At 44.0% G+C, this 15,218-nt stretch overlaps 1 long non-coding RNA gene across 1 annotated transcript; it reads left to right on the forward strand.

Annotated features, from left to right (window-relative positions):
* The first annotated feature begins 4,189 nt into the window (after window positions 1–4,189).
* Window positions 4,190–13,058, forward strand: LOC119825617. The gene is made up of 2 exons (XR_005287241.1): window positions 4,190–4,812; window positions 7,844–13,058. It is a non-coding gene; the product is annotated as an uncharacterized LOC119825617 (long non-coding RNA).
* The last annotated feature ends 2,160 nt before the right edge of the window (window positions 13,059–15,218 follow it).

Raw genomic sequence — 15,218 nt, forward strand, 5'->3', positions numbered from 1 at the left:
GTGGCCGTAGAACCATCCTTCTTCCAGGTATCTTCTGAATCTCCTGGGGCTGTGAGGTCTCTACCATCATTCTTTCACTACTGTAACTATGATACCTTTGAGGTATTTAAGCATGATTCGGGGTGGGAGTACAGGGCACCAATGGTAATTCAAGTATCCTACTTACCGTTACAGATAGGGGGAATGACTTCGGAGGCTTGTGGAAGTCTCCTCCTGCAAGGGATCTCCAATAGGTGGGTGGCCAGTAATGGACTTGGCCCAGGGGGCCAGAGGTCCTAGGACCTGATGGCCAAGGTCCTACTGGCCGGGCACACCGATGAGCCTCCTATGTGAAACATTCATGGTCATTGTTAATGAATTGAATTTACCAGAAAGATGGATCAGAGGGTTTATTATTTTAGTGTTCTTCTTTACTCTTGATTTTCATCATCTAGACCCTTATTATGCTATGTTGATTCTTGTTCATTTTTGTGATTTTCCCAGCTCCTTTGTTGTGTATTAGCATTCCTTTCCTGCCCTAGACCACACACATTATTGTAATATTGTTCCGTCAGAACAGATGTCCCAAGTAGAATAATGTCTGTGTATTTAGTGCTTGCTTACCACATTGCAAAAACATTTCTTCCTCTCTATTCATGAACATATGCGACATGTAGCCCATGTGTTTAAGCCTATCACTTCCAAAGATGGAGACAGTTTGATCATTAATTCAATGTCATTTTGTTTGTGTCTTGAGTTTAGTAATCTGTCATAGATGCAAGCGCCCATAAAATGCCATTCAATGTTGTCCATTGAAGTCTGAGGTCATTTTTGTACACTTTGTGAAGTTTTAATATGTCGTGGTTCCACTAACAGATGCCTCAGAACATCCACTGGAGTTGGTCCTCACTGATAAACTTTTCTGAATCAGGTCTCTTTTCTAGTTTTCACTTTAGGCTAGATGCATCGAGGATTGCAGATTATCTCCCTTCCCTATGTCTCACCATACAAGTGCTAGTCTACAGCACTCTCAGCTCTTCCATGTGGCTGGGGACTTAACGCGCTCGAGCGTGCTATGAAAGGACTTTATGTGCTTTAAGCCATCTCACCCATATTCTCCATCCCCTCTGCTCGAAAGTCCAGCCAAGCCTGGAACATTCTCTATTTTCCAGGCTGTCCTGAAATTCGTACACCTTCTGCCTGCAGCCATTGAATGTCAAAATTCTAAACCCACACTACCACACACTACCTTTGTACCCTTTCAGTTCAACCGTGGATTTCCCTGCCTTTCAGGTACCGTCTCTTTGGGTTGTCAAGTGACTCCATAACTGTCTACCAAGTGTTCTTCATCTCCTCCCCTGCAGCTCTGAGGTCTTTCCTTCCCACTTCTTGACACAGACATGCTAACTATACTTGCCAATGTCTACAAAAGATCATTAGGGCACCTAGGACACATGCTAAGCCCAGTGTGTAACTCACCTCGAGATGTAGATGGTGGTGACTTGGGAAGCTCTGAAGAAAACCACTGCAGGGGAGAGCTTTTTGGTGTGGGTCCAGTAACGGACTTGACCACGAGGGCCAGAGGTCCTGAGACCTGATGTTATTGGTCCCTACTGTCCACACACAACAAGCCTCCTAGAGACAAATATTTAAAAATTTAGTAAGTATCTTAAATCTGTCACATCACTCATCGTTTAAAAATTGTTTTATAATTTTTGTGTATATGCATATGTATGTGTGCGCACATGCCACAGTACATATCCAGAGGTCAGAAACAACTGGCAACAGTTGGTCCTCTCCTCTTACCATTTGGGGCTCAGGAATCAAACTCAGGCCATCAGGCTTTGCAGCACGAATCTGAGACACAGCTCTGCTCCTGCTGCCCAGTTTGTGTCATGTTTGCTTACTGTGGATGAAACCTTGGCTTCTTCTATCTCTTTCCTGTGTATGTGCACCTGTGTCCCTATGCATACACTCCATGAATGATGTGGCCAGAGTCGGACACTGCATGCCATCCTTTATTTCTCTACACCTTATTTTTTTAGAGACCCTCTCACCCAATCTGAAGCTCACTATTTTGTTTATTCCTGGTTTTGTTCCACTTTGCTTTATTTCCAGACATGAGGACCCATGCCTGTCTTCTGCATGGGCACTGGAGATTTGCTCTCATGTCCTCTTTTCTTATACTATAAATTATTTCATTGAATGAACCATTTCCCCAGCCACCACCCTTGGTTTACTAATATCACATGAATATTTTGTGCATGGGCCCATTTCTTTCCAGCACTCTTGACATTATTAACAGGTGTGTCTGATTTCCAACGCTATTTTCAGCTCATGTGTTGCCTGCTTCCCCCCTTAAGTTCTGTAATTCTTTAAGTAATATACTCCTTAAAACAGGACTATGTTTTAGATGTCCTTGTGCTTTTCATTCTATGACTTCTGGGTTAAGCTAGTTGATTACAATATAACACCGAGTGTCAGTCTCTGTGCCTGGGACCAAAGGATTTTTTTCACTTGATGGAACTGCCTGTGTAAAAGTAGATGTAAGAATGTAGGTGGCCTCTGTTGGTAGCTTGTTTCAGGTGTCATTGGACAAAAATGACATATTAATGAAAATATATTTATAATTCTTTATGTGTTTTGCATACATGTAAATGAAGTTCTTGGGAGATAACATGAGAAGGTGAAGAGTTCAAGGCTGTTATCCCCTATAGGCCAGCCTGCACTACATGACACCCTATCTAGACAAAAACCCAACAGAGAATGGTATCTCTGTTGAATAGGGAGCTGCCAGTAAAGCAACCCCTTACTGTTGACAAGATGTACTGCCCTCATGGCAGTTCTGATCCTGTCAACACTACAGTCATTTTGAAGATACTCCAGCAGCTCCAGAAGACCACTGCAGCATCACTGAAGACCTGTGATAGTTACAAACTATCTAAATAGCCTGCAAAGCCCTTAGAAAGTAGCATTCCCATACAAGACAGGTTGAAGTAAACTCTAGATGACCCTGAAGCCATTTTTAGCAGGGCTAGAGGAGGATGTCACTGTCCTATTCATCTCCCAGGCCTTTGATAGAAACTCAATCCATCACTTGCATTATGGGCTAGGTCATGATTATTATAATACCCCTGCACTTGCATTACGGCCTATGTCACGATCACTATAATAGTGATCATACACACTTAGATCTAGAAAATAACCTGTTAGGCTAAGCTTTTTCAGATAGTGTTTCATGTAGCCCAGGATGGCCCTGATTGTGTAGTTGATGGCCTCTTCCTTCATCCATCTTTACCCCTCATGTGTTCCGATCACAAACACGAATACCTCACTAGGCTTGGCTAATGTTTAGAAGTAGGCTGCTACCATCCTTTCACTCCATAATTTTGCAACAGGCCCATAAATCTTTTGCTATCATTTAATTTTTATATTGACAGTCCCAAGGTGATAGTATGAAGACTATTAATTATGGGTTAGGGTCAGGGCCCAGAACCATAAGCTTATGACTCTCAAGACAGAGAGATAGCTCATACTAGTTTGAATTTGGGGATCCAGATAACTAGCGAATAGCATGCCAGGGACCTGTCACCTACTTATCATTTCATTTTTTCCCCTTTCCTCCTCTCTTCTTTCCTCTCTCCCTCTTTCTGAAACTGCAACCCAAGCTCTCATCAAATGGGCTATATACCTCAGAATATCTACAACTCTTGACTCAATTGCTTTCAATTCCTAGTACTGGGATTAATGACATGGGCCACTATACCAGACTCCCTACTCATTATGTTGGACTAAGAAAAAAGAATCAAACTCAGGTGGTTCCTATATATATATTACATGGATGTGTAGTGTTCAGGAATATAAGCTAGGAGGGCATTCCAGACACAGAGCTTACTTTTGGGTTGAGCAGAAAGACTAAAAAAAGGTGTCACAGTCAATGGGAGTTGGGCTCTCTTAAAGAGTCTGCAAGGGCGGCAGGAGTATGGTCGCCAGATCTAATGCTACCCTTGGTTGCCGCCCAAAACGACACCACTAAAATATTCCAGGCAATTTTTTTTGCCCATGCGTGACCAAACCAGTCTTCCCTACCGGAAGTGGAAGGGGCGGAACCGGCGAAAGTTCTATTTCCACCAGCCGCAATAGTCCAATGCGGAACTTCCGCCTTGAGAGGGGACACTTCCTGTTACCGCGCCCAGCCCCCATCCTACGGGTGCCGAGTGGGTGCGCAATCTCTCTGCGCCTGCGAGCCGTCCCTGCATCCCGCGCGCAATGGGCGTTACTAACGGACAACTCCTGCCTCTGGGAGCTCAGATACAGGGATGCTTCGGGAATTGTGGACCCTCTTGCCCGTTATTGCCTAATCCCCTCGGACCCAGGCCCTGGAGATGGTGAAGGGACCGGGATGTGAATCTAGGTAGCTGCAGCTGCGGTTCTAGCTAAGGACAGCGCGAAACGTGTTGGAGAATGTGTTTCCAGCTCACCTCAGTTCAAAACAAAACAAAACAAAAAACAACAACAAAAAACCAAAACCAAAAGAAAAAAAAAAAAAAAAAAACCTATCCGGAACGGACGCACAGACAGATTCGCTGACTTGACAGCCGAGTAATATCGATCTGAAAGAAAAAAAAAAAAAAGACAATTGGTGCACGTTAATTTGAACCAAATCTCCTGGGAGCCAAGACTAAAGGATCAGAGCTCACCAAAGGAGATCACAACCCGGGGTACGAGTTCCTGAGAACCTGCTGTAAATCTGCCAGCGTATTTAATGTCACTTGGAACCTGCAAGTTAGGTAACATCCAGATCTCCTTCCCAAATGAAGGATCGTGGCACAGGTTAAGTAAAACTTCATACTTATTCACCAACGTGTGCTTGTGTGTGTGCGTGAATATAATAAACTTTTCTAAACCCTGACCAAAACTGACGTTATTTAAGGACCCACTATTATAATGGTACTAAAACTACAGTTTTTTTTACATCCCCCCTCATTTATATCTGACACAAGCTCCTGCTGTGAACAGGCCCTACATTTGTGCTGCTCTGGGCTTTGCCTCACAATGCTGGAGTTACAGGGCTGAGACACCATGCTCAGGCTCCTTTGTGGTGGTGGGTTTCCCCGCCCCCCCCCCCCCAGACTGGATGTCCTTTAGCCCAGCTAGCCTTAAACTTGTATGTAGGGGGAGTCGGCCTTGAAACCACTAATCTTCCATCCTGTTTAAGTGCTGGGAATGCTGGGAATACAGAGTTGTGCTAACATGCCTGGCTAAGTTTTCATGTTTAAGCTTTGCTGGAAACTTTGTGTAGTTACATGAAAAAAAAAGTTTGGGGTTTTTTGTTTGTTTGTTTGTTTTTTAACAAGCTTGTAATAATATGACCTTTGTCCCCTGTACTGACATTAAGACCTCAAGCCTGAAAGGACAGAAACTGGAAGAACCCACTCCTTCTGGCAGTTAACTGGAAATTACCTCACCATGTAAGATGTCTTAGATGATTCAAGGAATAGCAAGAGTCGGTTTCAGTGTGGCTCTCTTAGTTATTCCCCTTTGGGAAAATGATGAAGGCAAGCCAGGTGTGGTGGTACACTTGTGTAATCCCAGCACTTGGAAGACTGAGGCAGAAGGAACACTGACTTAGGGTAGACTACACTGTGTATTCTAGTCCAGTCTGGGCTATAGAGTAATACCTTGTGTCAGAAAATTGAAAGGAAGAAAAATATTTTTTGAAGTAGAAGAGGCAGGGATGTAGCTCAATGGTACACTGATTGCCTACGTTAGGCAAAGACCCTGGGTTGGACCCCCAGCATCGCCAAATCTAAAGGAGGAGGAGAGAATGAAAGTAGGTGTGCTCACCTGCCACGTCAAGCTGAATCTGAGCTAACTGTCACTGTGAAGGTAAGGATCTACCTAGTGAGGGTTCTAATCCTGATGACATCATAAGTGTTGCTTGGTAGCAAGTAAACAAAATTTTTACTGGCCAGTCCTCATGCTCATATGATGCTTGAAATACAGTTTAACTTATTTTATTCTTCCTGTGCCATAAATTACCCCTACATACTTATTTACTCAGTCTCTAAAAGTCCAAAAAGCAGCGTGATTTCTTCTCTTCCCTTGAAAGAGATGAGAGGGACAAGATATCTACCATTGTGTCCTTTGAACCCATCTTAAAGTCACATAGTAGTCATTCTGTGACAGATCACGCAGATCAATCTGAACAGAGGGAGAGGGAACTTGGTAATGGTGTGGCAGCCAGAAGTGATATTGGTAGGAACTGTCTTGAAGGCTAGCTACCGCAATCCCCCAAACTCTGATTTGAAAGCACACCCACACCCCTCTCATGCTTTTTTGGCTAGCTGTATCTTTTCAGAACTGGCTGATAATTTCATTAGCACTTTCATTGATTGGGTTGTTTGAATTAGTTGTATATATCGTAAATCTAAATCCCAAGTCAGTTGTGCAGCCAGCAAAGATTTTCTCCCATTCTGCAGGCTGTCTTGGTTCAGTTACTGCTTTTGGAGTAAAGAAGCTGTTTGGTTTTCTGCAATCATGTTAATTGCTAGCAGTATTTCTGAATGACTAAAGTCCTTTTCAGAAAGTCCTGGCCCATGTCTTATCATGTGTATCCTACTTGATAGCTTCAGAGTTAGTCCTGCATTAGGCTCTTCGGTTCACTGTGGGTAGGGAGAGAAGACACAGATGTAGTCTCATTTGTCAACATGGGCAGAACCTGTTTCCCAGCACTGCTGAAAGATGCTATCTTTTCCCCAGGGTATATTCAGGCATCTTGTCCAAAAATCACGTTACTGACTGTGTAGGTTTAAATGAGGTCTCTATTCTAGTCCATTATGCAGGCATCTGTTTAATAATTGAAGAGACAGCTAAAAAGAAGCCTCCTCAGTTGGGTTGTCCGCTGTGCTTGCTCCTCTGCCTCTTTTTAATGGTATTTCTACAGACTAGTTAATTGCAGGCAGGGGCATGGTGGTGGTATTATTTGAATGCATAGTTCAGGGTGGCTAAACTTGAAATTCTAGCTTGATGCAATGCCACAAGCCTGAAATCCCAGTACTTAGAAAGCTGAGGCAGAAGGAATTCATATAGCATTGAGGCCACAGCCTATGGCTTACATAGTAACTTTTAGCCAGTCTGGGCTACGGCTATAAGACATTACCTTGATATAACAAACAAAACAACAGAAAAATTAATGATCTCATGATTTTCTTGACTCAGCCTTCCACATGCTAGTATTACAGGCAGACCCTAAACTACACCCAGCTAACTGTTTTTGCCTTTCGCTCTTTATTTTTTATTTTTTTTATTGAGCTCTACATTTTTCTCTGCTCCCCTCTCTTCCTCTTCCCTCCCCTTCAACCCTCTCCCATGTTCCCCATGCTCCCAATTTACTCAGGAGATCTTGTCTTTTTCTACTTCCCATGTAGATTAGATCTGTGTCTCTCTTAGTGTCTGCATTGTTGTCTAAGTTCTCTGGGATTGTGGTTTGTAGGCTGGCTTTCTTTGCTTTATGTTTAAAACCCACCTATGAGTGAGTACATGTGATAATTGTCTTTCTGGGTCTGGGTTACCTCACTCAAAATAATGTTTTCTAGCTCCATCCATTTTCCTGCAAATTTTAAGACATTATGTTTTCTGCTGTGTAGTACTCCACTGTGTAAATGTACCACATTTTCCTTATCCATTCTTCGGTTGAGGGGCATTTAGGTTGTTTCCAGGTTCTGGCTATGACAAACAAAGCTGCTATGAACATAGTTGAGCACAAGTCCTTGTGGTACGATTGAGCATCCTTTGGGTATATACCCAAAAGTGGTATTGCACCAAACTAACTTTTATTAACACCCACCCCCCTCTTTTTTAGGTATCCTTGGATGGCCTGGAACTCATCGCATTGAACAGCCTGGCTTTGGACTCATTGGCAGTCACTTTGCCACAGTTTCCAGACTGCTGGGACTCTAGGCATGTGCCACCATGTACAGCTCTGTTCTGTATTTTGAGACAGGGGTTCACTTTCTAACCCAGCTGAGCTGCAGCAAGCCTCCTGCCTGGCGTGGGTTTTCAGGTGGATAGAACCACATCCAACTTACTTTCTGAATCTTAGGATGTTTTGGCATTCCCCAAAGCTTGAAGGCTTTGGGGGAGACTTATGCTTTTAGGGTAGGTCATTGTTTGGGGCCACAAAAAAAAAAAAAAAACCAAACAAACAAAAAAACCAACCAAAAAACGCTCTCTACCAGGGGCGTAGCTATCCTGAACAAACCAACCAATCCTGAGGCTGTGCTCCCAACAACTTCCTGATTTAAGTCTCACACTCAAACCAGTTTTTCTCTTCCCCTAACTCACCCAGGGCCAGGTGTCAGGCAACCAGATACCACTCATGTACCCAAAGTCATTTAACTGTTCTAGTTTGCCAATGCTGAACAATCTGTTGTGCCCAGGTGTGCCTTTTCCTCAGCAACGCCAGCAAAGACTTGACCTCGGACTTTCTCCATATTCTACTTTTGTTGTTGTAAGAGCCCGGGTTATTCTGTACCTTTCCAGGTAGCCTACTGACCTTGAACTTGTGATTCTCCTGCGCCAGGCTCCTGACACTGAGAGCACTGTGTCTTCTCCCATTAACTTGTGCTTTACTACTTAGTACGACCTGAGTATTTCCCCTTGGCCCCACCTAGCCATGGGCCACTCCCTCTCTGGGTGGGATCTGTGACTGTAGAACCATCTTCCTTCCAAGTTTCCTTCTATCCCTTGCTGGGGTTGTAAGATCTTTACCAACCCACCTTCAGCTTCTGCATCCTTCATAAGGACAGTTGTCTCAGAAAGGGGCTGTGGGCATAGGAAATGTGATAAGCCAAAATGTCTTAATTCGCCTTGAGAAATAGAAACTCAGAGACTATTGGGTATTCTCCTCTTTCTGTGGAGATCCTCTTGGTGGGGGACTGGCAACGTGACTACAAGAGTCAGAGGTCCTGGGACCTCATGACTTGGTCACTACCTGTCACACCAACACGCCTCCTGGAGACAAAGATGAGGGGTTGTTATTAAGAAAGGATACTAGGGGCCAGAAAGATGGCTCAGCGGGCAAACCCTGATGACCCAAGTTCTATCCCTAAGACCCACATATTAGAACAAGTTGACTCCTCCAGGTTGTCCTCTGATCTCCACATGTGCACTGAGGCCTGCATGCCTACATACCTTCAACACTTAAAGAAAGGTCATTAGGGCTGAGGAACAAACATAGTTGGCAGAGTGCTACCCTAATGTGCAGGACGCTGTGGTTTCCCTCTGCCAAACTACGGAAAGGGTGGCTGGGAGCTCAGTGCTGTACTCCTGCATGCCAGAAAACTGGGTAGCTGAATCAGGAGTTACTGCTTTCTCTGGGGGCATAGTGAATCCTCTGCCATTCTGCATAGCCACATGAGACGATGAAATGCCATTAAAGGCTCTCTTAGAATTTCTGCTCATTTTCATTCCTTTTAATCTCTGTGTATTATGTATAAATGGGGGCAACACATGACATGGCGCATGTGTGTAGGCCACAGGACCTCCCTGGGCATTAAATCTTGCCTTTTACCTTTCCCTAGGCAGGGTCTCTTGTTCTCCTTTGCATATGCCAGGCTGCCTGCCCTCTTACCTTAGAAGAGCAGGGAATACTGTTGTACACTATTCTGCTTGCTGGGACTAGAGGCCTGCATCACCATCTGCTGGGTTTGACCCTCATTATCTTCTGCTACTTTATCCAATCTTGGACTTCCCATTGACCTGCCTGCCATGAATTAACCCTTCTCTGTGTGGGGTCTGTGACCGTATAACCATCTCCCTTCCAAGTCGGCTTCAGGTCTTCTTGAGATTATGAAGTCTTTTGCCATTCCACACCAACACCTGCATCTTCAGCATACTCTGCAGGTGTGGAGGAAAAGGGCTGTTGGGGAACAGGACAGATAACAAGCCAGGTATCTAATACACCTCAAGAGATAGAGGGAAGAGACTTGGGACTTCTCTCTGGAGGGAGATCCTAATGGTGAAAGGCAGTGAAGGGAAATGACCCAACATCTGCAATCCCAGCTCCTGGGGAGGCGGAGGCAGGAGGAGCAGGTCATCCTGTGCTACACTGCAAGGCTGAGGTCAGCCAGGGCCACCTGAGTCCCAATCTCAGGAAAGTTTACAGAAAAATCAACAAAACAAAGGGGATGGCAAAGGGGTGCTCAGGATGGTATCAGAACCCAGATCTTCTGGCTGCTGCCCCTCCCCCCAAAATCAGGCCACGCCCCCAGCAGAGACCAGCTGTGACCTGACAGCTCTCAGAGAGTTTGGTTCTCTTTGTCCCCATTGCAGCTAGAAGCACAACCCCTCTGATGCCCAGACAACCTTAACCTGGAGGAAAGTAATACCCTCTTCCCATTGTTCTTTGGATTTGAACTGTCTCTTTTCCCGTCAGGGTTCCTATCATGCTGTAGATGGTGGCTCTTTCCTATGCTCTCCCAATTCAATCCCCATCATGGTGGCTTCTGTCCATGAGCCTGTGGCTTGCCCTTATAAAGCTCTAAAGGTAAATCACTTCAGCTTCCTTTCCTGTGATCTTGTCTTTATCTGTTATTTACAGCAGGTAGCTTGTCTCTTAGGAATTGCTAGAGGCAATTCATAGCTCTCTGAAAAAATACTTTTGGAGCCAGCCATGGTGGCCTTACCTATCATATTAGCACTTAGGAGTTGGAGCCAGAAGGATCAAGACTTCAGGGTGATCCTCAGCTATAGGCCAGCCTGGGCCACATGATCCCTGAAGACAGTCAACAACAAAGGTGGTCTTTGGAGTGGGGGACTGTCAGCCAAGCGACCCTTTCACAGTGACTTGCACTGTCCTCATCACAAGCCCGCTGTTTTATCCTTCCTAAGCACTGCAGAGACCCAGCAGCTTTGGAGGACACCGCAGCCATGGCTAAAGACTAGCACAGACAGCCTGCACTGACCTGGAAATCAGCACTCCTAAGCAAGAGTTCTAAGTAGACTCTACATGACCCTCCCTGCAGCTACTTTTATCCCAGCCAGAAAGGGAGTAATTGATTCCAATAGCTAACCTTCTGAAGACTTGTGATTGATGTGACCACAATCCTTAATTTGAGTGACACATTGTGTCATGATATAATACCGCTGCCATACACTATACCCTGGGTAAATAACTAGGCTGCAAGCTTAATTTTTTTTAAGTTTTGAGACAAGGTCTTGACTCAAGCTGGTATGTAATCAGATATCTAGATATCTCTGTATAGTTATTTAATCACTTTTATGTGCATTGATGTTTTGCCTGCATGTATGACTGTGCAAGGTGTCAGATCCCCTAGAACTGGAGTTACAGATAGTTGTGAGATGCCATTTGGGTACTGGGTATTGAGCCCAGGTCCTCTGGAGGAACATCCAGTACTCTTAACCACTGAGCCTTCTCTCCAGTTCCCGTGGTTGGATTTTCAACTACTGATTGTCCTGCTTTAGCCTCTAGACTGAGACTATGAGTGAATGCTTTCGGTTGGCTTATTTGAAACAGTGTTTCACTTTGTATCCCAGGCTGCCCTGGAACTCACACACAGGAGGGACTTAGAATGTGTTATGTATACTGTCACCCTTGACTTTCTGTATCTTAGGATGTTTCTACATCTTCCAAAGCTTTCAGGTCTGAATGGTGTCCCTACCCCTGTTAGGGTCACCGAGTCTTGGGAACAGGAACAGAAAGAGCTCTCTACTGGGAGCCTGTCTGTCAACTGTAAACCAGATCAGAGGATATAATGGAACAACTAAAACTGTGTATGTAACCTGAAACAGTGGGTTCACGACTTGGTGTATTCAGGGCTACTTATGCCCTGCCAGCACAGGAATGAGGTTTAATAAATGTTAAATACTAGTCTTTTCTATCAAATATAGTAAAATCTTATATCTGCCACCTTTTAAAAGTTTTATGCAAATGTTTTAATCCCTCCATAACTACGTAAAAACCTTGCTTCCACAGAGTGACTTAAGCGGTAGACCTCTTCCAATTTCCCCTCATTTCATTTGCTCTAATTCTTTTCGTCAACCAATCCAAAAAGATCCTGTGATGTCAGATCCCAGCCAATGGGGAAAAGTCACAGTCACCACCTACCTTAAAATAAAAGCCAAATGTACTTCCTGGCCCATGTGCTTACATTTCTGAGCACACCCTTTTGATCAAGAGAGAAGTTTTGCCTTACAGAGATGCGTTGGCTTTTTGGGGGTTTTTCTTTGTTCAACCCTGAGAATATTTTTAATGATTTGGGGCTTGCTAGGCTTTCAAATCCATATAGGGGAGCGTTCAGATACCCTCCCTTTGAAGGGATGTGTCCCCTGTTACATTGTGGTGACAGCTGGGTTTGTTGATTGTTGATGTTCCTTCATAGAAAAAGAAAATAAGAGTGGTCACCCTCTCCTGAGTAGCCAGTCTCTCCTCCCAGCTAGCTATATGTAATTCTGTCCAAATCTTATGTTGCCTTGTGATTTGGTCAGAGGAGCTAGAGAATATAGGCCAGGAAGAACTAGGGACAGAGGCTCCACCTGTGCATCTATGGCAGCTGAAAGACATCCTGGGTAAAAATGCAGGGGGAATAAACGCTGCTTAGTGGCCCATGCTCTACAAGGAAAATCTCACAACAAATGATAAATGTATTTGTTAATATGATTATGTCTTATGGTATTAAGAAAGGAAACTGGTAAGAAAAAATATTAGAAGGATACAGAAATGAAAACATTTTGTTTTAGAAAAGATTTGTGTGTGAACAATAAGATGGCTGGATGTTTCAAAATGTAAGAGAAAACTAGAATGCATATTCACATTATGAGGATCTGAGTAAGTTATTTAAAGTTTATAAAAGATGAGACATAGAGATGGTATGTATGCTATTCAAGTCAGAGCCCAATGCATGGATATTAAACCTCTGCTTAAATGAATGGAGCTATCAATCTGCTCTTGATAACAATTACAAGAACTGGTTAAAATGTTTCTCTGTCAAAGTTTATTTTGAAGTGTTTGGGTTTTGCCCAAATTTTATCTAAATACTCAACAGGAGTTAAAAGTACCAGACTGGTGTACCTGACCTCTGACTGTTAATGAAAATGGCCCCTATAGGGTCATAGGGATGGCACTATTTGGAGGTCTGGCCTTGTTGGAGGAAGGTGTATCACTAAGGGTGGGTTTTAAGGTTTCAGAAGCTCAAGCCAGGCCCAGGGTCTCACGCTCTCCTCCTGCTGCCTGCCCATCTGGACTCGAACTCTCAGCCACCTCTCCAGCACCACGTCTACATGTGCACCACCATGTTTCCCGCCATGATGACAGTGGACTAAATCTCTGAACTGTAAGCCAGCCCCAATTAAACGTTTTACTTATTAAGAGCTGTTGTGGTCATAGTGTCTCTTCACAGCAATAGAAACCCTAAGACAGTGTTCAGTATCTATACTTAGAGGCCTATGCTGATGTGGCAAGAGAAATTTTTTGTTCTGTTTTATTTTGTTTTGTTTTGTTTGAGACATGGTTTCTCTGTGTAACAGTTCTGGCTGTCCTGGAACTCGCTCTATAGACCAGGCTGGCCTTAAACTCAGAGATTCCCCTGCCTCTGCCTCCTGAGTGCCAGGATTAAAGCTGTGCACCCCCACCTGGGAAGAGGAATTTAAAAGGAGAATATCTTCCCTGTGTCCTCCAAAGTCAGCTGGGTCCCAGGGGACTGCTCAAATGTTCTATAACTGTGGGAAGTCACCAGTTGTCTTGTTCAGGAGGCCATGGAGACCCCACCTAGTTAAGCAAGGCCTTTCTTTCTTTCTCCTTCTTTCTCTCTTTCTTTCTTTCTTTCTTTCTTTCTTTCTTTCTTTCTTTCTTTCTTTCTTTCTTATTTATTATTTATTTATTTGTTGTCATGTAAGCAACAGGCAAAAGGAAGGCTAGTGGAGCCAGAGATTGATTTCTCTCAAACCCAAATGATCTGGGAGGACCACATCCTCAACTGGCCTTCACAATAAAACCAAATGATTAATTTTGGTCATCTTTATGGTTTTAAACACCCAGACCTCCCCCCCCCCAAAAAAATATAACCTCAAGCTAAGATGTAAGTATGTGGGTATTTTGTTGTTGTTGCTTGTTTTGTTTTTTGACAGTCCAAGGGATCACATTCCACAGACTCTGGACATAAATCCACAAGAGATCTTATTTAGATAACTATTTCTAAGAATGTTCTTCTTGATAAGAAAATGCAACCCAGACGTAAGACTTCAGATCTGGCCTCAGTTCACAACTGCAGGGCCTATCTGCAGCCAAGAGAGACAGGCCGCTACTGTTTTAACATAATAATCAAAGGGCGGCTAAGTTTCTCTGTTCTCCCTAAGCATTCTTGTGAGCTCCTTGAGTCTAGTGGATGGATTCTGATGTGGACATTTAAGATCCTGTGTTCTGACTTCCCTGGTGCCTCACCTAGGACTTGTAAAGCAAATGATTCCTGCCTTTCTGTCTTTATCATAATTCCTCTGGCACCAGGCAAGTACTTCTTTTCCTTTCCTTCTTTTCTTCCCTCCCCACACCTGGATGTTATCCTGGGGTTACCTCTTGGAGGAAGAGGGGGATGATAAAAGCAGGAGGTGAGATTTGACTGGGCAGTTTACTGTGTGTGTGTGGTGGGGGGGACGACAAAGAAGAGTAACCAGTTTATCTTCTGGCTAAAAGCCAGAAAGTTTCTTGGAACTCTTGGCAGTCTCATCCTTGCCAGCGGCCAAAGATGCCAAAATTCTTATCTGGTTCATAAATGATTCTAGGATTACCTCTATGGGGGGGGGAGGCGGGGTGTGGGCGGTGGTGTTAAAATTGGCAATGGAAGCCCGTTAAGAGAAAACTAGCCCAGCATGGTGTAACTTTTTATACCATCATTTAGGGAGGCAGAAGCTGGTGCGTCTCTGAATTTGAGGCCAGCCTGGTCTATATAGCAAATTCTAGGACAGTCAGGACTAGAAATCCTGCCTCAAAAAGCCAAAATCAAACAAAACAACAACATAAATATAATAATGGAGAAAAAGGAAAAAAAAGGAAGAAACTCATTTTGGTGGAGAAGAGTTGGGCCAGACCAATCTTCTGGACTAGGGAGCACCCTAACAATGTGATGATATCTCATTTGTACTCTAACAAATAAAGCTTGCCTAAAGATCAGAGGGTGGAGCTAGCCACTGGTTAACCACAGAGGTCTGGATATCTGTACAGA

This window comes from Arvicola amphibius, chromosome 10, assembly GCF_903992535.2.
Source record: "Arvicola amphibius chromosome 10, mArvAmp1.2, whole genome shotgun sequence".
Taxonomy (NCBI): domain Eukaryota; kingdom Metazoa; phylum Chordata; class Mammalia; order Rodentia; family Cricetidae; genus Arvicola; species Arvicola amphibius.